At 45.2% G+C, this 6,683-nt stretch overlaps 1 pseudogene; it reads left to right on the top strand.

The window, feature by feature from the left end:
* Nucleotides 1–282: 282 nt before the first annotated feature.
* On the top strand, nucleotides 283–4,329 carry LOC144163657 (uncharacterized; annotated as a pseudogene).
* Nucleotides 4,330–6,683: the final 2,354 nt, after the last annotated feature.

The raw sequence follows: 6,683 nt of genomic DNA, 5'->3' as shown, positions 1-6,683 counted from the left end.
CATCATCAAAGGTCCCCAAGCCTAGTCAGCCCGTCCGACAATGGCACCGCCCCGTTTACATCATTGAGGTTGCAAAGTTCCCCACCGGGCATCGGAAGCGCTGAAATGGGCAGCGTCCTAGAGTAGTGTCAGTTTTGAACGGGCAGATGCCGCCGCCTCGACTTTCGCGGCAGCGTGACCGTCATTTCGACTCCTCCGGCCGGTAGCCTGTACTTGGCGCACGTGGTGTTCTTGGAAAGTGTGCATTCCCTTCTAGTTTTATGCACCCTTTTCAGCGTTAGCATGACCGCGTATTTCACGCCGCCCAGCACAAATCATTCGAGAAACGGCTAGAAGCTGTACCGGTTTCCAAAATACCATAAATAAGGCTTCTTTAGACGGTTCAAATCATGAGTGACTTGCGGCATCCGACCGATACGTCGTACGATTGCAGCGTAAGTAAACAATTTTTTTTGTAGAGTGCGTCGCAATCTCATTGCTCAGAAATATTTACGGCACCGTTAATTTTATTTAGGTCCGTAATGTAAACGCATGGCAGCCAAACGTCGTGCAAGGTGCAGTGCGGCATACTCGTGTTATTAAACGACCGCGGTGTAAGAAAATACGTCAAGTATGGGGCCGGTGTAATATATGAAATACGAAAGCCCCCGTGTCGATAACATTTCATGCTGGGGAAAGGGCATCGAGTGTGCTACTACGTTCAAAAGAATTGTGACTGAATTCAATGTCGTTGCACTCAAACTTTTTGCCTCAGCTGATGAGCTTATTCATTCGGGCACGCGTCCCCAGTAATCGGTCTAAACTTCAGTGCCTCTTTCGAAATCTCTCTGTTTGGACAGAAATTTATGCTGATCCTGCGAAAATACGTAATATTAAGAGGCCGGACCGCCTTGTGCATACCACCGTCTGTATTCTCGTGAATTAGGAACTTTTATATGACAAACAAAACAAGAGCTGCTACGGAGTGTTGTGTCATTCTTACCTGACAAATTAATTTTACACCATTAGGGAATGGGAAGCTTGGGTACAAAGATTTTAATGGAACGAAATCTGTAACGCCCGCTATAAAATCAGACCTGGTAATTCGTCCGCACAAGACACTTACATTTTATTTACACAAATTCAATAATTTGTACAGATTTCCAGTGCGAAAATTGAAAGCGTTACCATAACAGCAGGATAGGTTCATGACCGCACTCATTGAAGCGGCTTACGTGAAAGCGCGCGTGAGCTCAGTTCATTTCCTTTTTTCTTTTTCTGCAAGGCGTTTCTAGCTTCTGCCAGGAATCATACTGCACGCATACATGTAATTCTAGTTTAATGATAAGGCCAAACGTTTGTTTTTCTTTTCCCGGTGTGTTAAACTGCAATTATGATTTTATTTGCTGGCTCACTTCAAAAACACCAACTACGAGCAACACCGTGCGGATGGCTGGAATAAGTTGAAACCAAATGCTGTCCAAACATTGTTCGCAATCAACCGCAAGTTTGGACATTTTTCTTCCGTTACAACGACGATTGCAGGTACTGTATATACCTGCAACTTCTGCAAAGCTAACACCAAATAGGTCGGTCTATGCTGCGTCTATATTAATTCATAAATGGTGAACTTACTGAAATAGACAGATGAAACGCGAGCACGAAAATATCAACGGGAACACGCAAAATGGAAAAATACTCATAATTAGGGTAAAAACTGGCACGCTATTGGTGTATTTGGAAAGCTACATTTCCGAACTTTGTTTTTCTAATAAGCCACCCATCATTTTTACTTGCATTGAAAGAAATGGCCCTAATTGAGTGTTCTGGTTCATAATTGGTGTTCGCATTTCAGTTGCCCATTACTGTACGTCTGGATTTCAGTGTTTACATGCATGACCCTCCGCAGAAGTGCTTTCCGCTACAGAGCACGCGGTCGTGTACTGTTAGACTCTCCGGTGCGGTGAGATTCTATATAAAAAGATTTTCTATACAGAGGGGGAAAACAAAAACCTTCATGTACATAAGACCACGATGCACATATAAACTGCCTAGGGAGCCTACTTTGACTTGAGCCCTCTACAACCGCGCCCACGTGTAGCTTTAGCACATGAAGCTCCAATTAGAATTAGAGGCGTTTTTTGTGGGGCGACATTTTTTAGCACAATTTATTATAGTATTGTCAGACCTTCCCCTATACCTAGTACAAAGGGCGGGGAAAGGGCAACCGTCTTCCTACCGGTTATTACCAAGCCGGTACCCACGGTATTTGTTACATTTGTAAAATTAACCGGCTAAATATGAATCGGCATTACTTGAACATGTTCCTAAATACATACATTTGTGCTTGCAGCACTACCCAAGGAACGAAAGCCACCACTAGAAAGAACTGTACCCGCACCCTCCAGCGAAGAGACAAAACAAATCTCCTCTGTGTCTGCCAGAATCTCCAGCTGCAGTGGAAACTGCCGTAGAAACCCCACAAAACCACGCAGTTCTTGAGTCTACACGGCTAGGAACATCATGCTATGGACACGACACCACGGAAGTCGGCGACGCCGTTGTTGAACTGTTAGCGAACACTAGTGATGCAGATTCAAGAGAAGTTAATTGCAGCGGCTGGTGAAACATCAAATGCAACGCAGAATCATCAGAACTGAAGAACCTTGGTGACCTTACTAGACATACAACTTCAGCATCATGCCACCGCCAACAACATAATTAAAGGTATCCAGAAAAAGTTCACAAACTCGAGTCTGAGGCCACAGATGTTTTGCAAAATTTGAAATTTCTGAACAAAAATCCCGTACGCGCTCCCTCAAGAAGCAGCAGAATGGGAAACTCATGGTCTCCACAGACTGTGAAGTAAGGCCTTCAAATTAAGTTTGCTTGTGGAAGAACCGGATATGCAACAATGAGGAAAATGGGATATCCTCACCCGTCTAAAAAAATGGTCGCACGGAGGAGTCAAAATTTGAAGTTCCTCCCAGGCATTCTTCACGAAGTGACTGACGTTATGAAATGCAAAGCTGAGACCCTAGAGGTCAGGCTAAGAACGCATGTATTTGCATGCACTACCGCGCCGTTTCAAAACGACGCCCCTTTTTTTGAGAATTAGGTGCCAAGTAGAGCTTGCTCTCGTGTAGCCCCCTTGCCTTCGCGACTCCCAACCGGTCGTTAAAGTAGCCGAGGGCGGTATACCTTCTGCAGGCAGTTCCACGAAGGAGGCAAATTGCGTCTGTGGGAGTGCCTCGCAAGCTCTGAGTGCTTGCGTCGATCCACATAACGGAAACGACGAGCGCAGCTGAACGGGAATTCATGTCCTTCTGCTTTGTGCACGTTGTGAACAGCTTTATCTTGATGCAAGCCTCGCCATGCACATGGCATTACGGCGCCCCAAGACGGTTTCTTTTGTTTTGCTGCGAGCTCCAATTCTGGGAAAGGCCAATCTGCAATGCACACAAATGAATACCATAAATGGATTGTTCTTGCACTATACCAACACATCAAAACCTCATGTCTTGGTGGCTCACATGAAAACTATATCACAAGAAAGACAGTCAATTGAATGCGCCTTCTTTTGTGTTGCATTGTGTTCATTCTCTGTGAGCGACTATGAGGTGGCGAAGTTTGCATGACGTGGGCCAGAGGAGCACTGTAAGCAAGGACGGAAAGCGACACGCACTGCCCCCCGTCGTATTGTGTAACTTTGCGCTCTCGCTTAAGTGGTCCACTGGGCCATGCTCGCCGCACATCACCACCTCAACGCGGCGCGTCAGCCAAAGAACACAAGCACTTGCACGCACTACCGCGCCGTTCCGGTCGTGGTAGTGCACTATCCGGTGGTTCGAATAGCCGAGGGAGGTCTATGTTGTGGAGGCGGTTCCACTAAGCAGGCGCAGTGCGTCTGTTGGAGTACCTCGCACGCTGTCAGAGTGCTGGACTTCAATTTCGCAAAAAAGGAACAATCAATGGAGACAGCCGACGCGAGACATAGCGCGCTTTCAACAAACTTTATTACGAAGCAATCACAGACTTATACCGCCCACACTCACTCTGATACACACTCATCCAAAAAACAAGAAACAAACACATCGTGAAACCGCAATGGCAAGGGCAAGTGCTCTAAGAGTGTGGTAATGTAAAGTTGGGATGAGGTGTTTGTTCCTTGTTTTTTGGATGCGTGTATATGAGAGATCGTGGGCGGTATAAATCTGTGAGTTCTTCCTAATAAGGCTTGTTGAAAGTGTGCTCTGTATCATGTCGTCTCTCTCCAGTATTCGTTCCTTTTTTGCGCAATTCTCGTACAGCATGGATTACCAACTCGCCCAGACCTACAGCCTACTGTGAGAGCGGTCGCGTTGATCCGTATAACGGAAATTATTGGCCAAGCTGGACGCGAATTCATGTCCTGCTTTATGCACGTTATAAGCAGATTTATAATAATCCAAGCCTCGCCATGCACATGGCATTACTGCGCCCGAAGACGGTTTCTTTTGTAATACTGGCATCTGCAAATCTTGGCAAGGCCACTATGCTACGCACAGAAATGAATAACACTGAATGTAATGTTTTTGCACTATATGCACACATCAAAACAAGATGTCTTGGTGCTTCACGGAAGAACTACATTACAAAAAGACCGTCAATTCACTGCGCCTTGTTTCTTATATTTCATGAAATTACATTTTTTCTTTAGGCAGAAGTAATTTATCGCTACTGTGGCTGAATTGGTGCGAGTTACTACAGTAGTCGATTAGTACATAATATTATACTGGCGAGAGATATTCGCGGTATGCTAGCGACTCGCGCCAGGAATGGTTCTTGCCAGAGCCTTCATATTCGTTTCTTGTCGACTTCGGGTCGATATGGTGTGTAATCCGATAACGTTGTTTGCACTGCTGGCAACGAACCAATGATGGGGCCTGTACGTTTCCTAGTTATTATACTCGGTGGCTCTGGCGTGGTTATCAGCCTCTCCCGTCACCCACAAGCACATTTCCACCAGCCTCGATCAAGGAGATCGCTAGCTCCAGCCCAACGACCAATTCAAGGATAACCAGTCATCTAGGAAAATGGTCGGTCTCGAAATAATTTTCGCCGCCTTAGGTATGTTTCTATGTTTACTTCAGCATTGTGTTTTCCATTATCTGCGAGCGAATACGAGGTGGTGAAGTGGGGTGAGCGCCGTCAAGAGAAACACTGTAAAGCCAGAACAGAAAGCGACCCGCACTGCCCCTGTTGTTTTTTCGTCAGTTTGCGTCCTTGCTTCAGTGGTCTTCTGGGCTACGCTCGCCGCACCAAACTGCCTCAAAGCAGCGCCCCAGACCAAGAACACTTGCAGTCGCATGGCACTACCACGCCGTTTTACAACGACGTCCCTTTTTTGGAGAATTAGGCACCAGATAGAGCATGCTCTCGTGCAGTCTCCTTGGCTGCCCGACTCCCATCCGGTCGTCGAAGTAGCCGAGGCAGATCTCCCTTGTGGAGGCAGTTCCACGAAGCAGGAGCAGTGCGTCTGTTCGAGCGCCTCGGGGACTGTAAGAGTGGTTGGGTCAATCTGTAGAACGGAAACGATAGGCACAGCCGGACGAGAATTCATGTCCATCTGCTTTAAACACGTTGTGAGCAGCTTTATCGTAATTCAAGCCTCGTCATGCACATGGCATTCCGGCGCCCCAAGACGGTTTCTTTTTATTCAGGCAGCCGCATATCTTGGAAAGGTCATCCTGTCACACATAAATGTATAACATTGAATGGATTATTCTTCCACCATATCCACGCCTCAAAACACAATGACTTGGTACTCCATAGAGGACCTTCCTTACAAGACAGTAAATTCACCAAGACTACATTAACTGGTCTGCGTTCTTGAAACATTGCAGCTGTATAATCTGCTATAGTTGGACGCTTTAATAAAAGTTATCACATCAAACTTCAATGATACACTGAAAACATTAAACCTGCGTCGCTTACATTCTTTCATAAAAACATTACAGCTAGAAAAACACTTACATGGTACGTATACTAAATATAACATTGTTTTAAACATGTAAGGCGTGAATTTGTGTGGCACTGAAGGCTCATGTCTACATAAGAAATATATTAGCTCAAATGTACACATTTTAAACTTGACTGCCGCTGCTGCGTATAATTTTTTCCACTGGTGAGCACAACTCCTAAAAACAATGTCAAAACTTTAAAGATAGATGGGGCAAAGAAACGGCCAGTCGTGTACTACAGCTTCTGAAATATTTGCTGGCATTGTTATATCTCAATATTATACAGGGTACAGACGACAGTCTCTACACGGAACCAATCAAAGCGGAGTTTGATATCTATAAACCTGCGTGCCATCCTTAAACTGTTATTATTATCAATGAATATTTTTTAATTATGCTTGCTGCGCAAATTGTTCTGTATAAAGAAACCTAAATAATCTCGTCTAATTTTTATTTATATAATTGTATACCTCGAAGCGAGTTTTATAGTCCCGTAACCTCGAAGAAACCGGGTTTGCGAGGAACAAGCGAGCTTTGCCGGGCGTGATATTTTGTTCCGTGATAGGCACAAGCCAGCCACTTCAGATGCGATGTTATTAGACTTCTGGGTGTACCGCCCCCCAGCGAAAACCAACCTAAGGTAATAAAGCATCCATGAACACCAAAAATTGCATAGGATTGAGCTAAGAGAACCCAATCCTT

This window comes from Haemaphysalis longicornis, unplaced genomic scaffold (genome assembly GCF_048455015.1).
Source record: "Haemaphysalis longicornis isolate Haplotype H1 unplaced genomic scaffold, Haemaphysalis longicornis Haplotype H1 scaffold_129, whole genome shotgun sequence".
Taxonomy (NCBI): domain Eukaryota; kingdom Metazoa; phylum Arthropoda; class Arachnida; order Ixodida; family Ixodidae; genus Haemaphysalis; species Haemaphysalis longicornis.
Note: the sequence above shows the minus strand (reverse complement) of the source record. Positions and strands in the feature narration are given on the sequence as shown.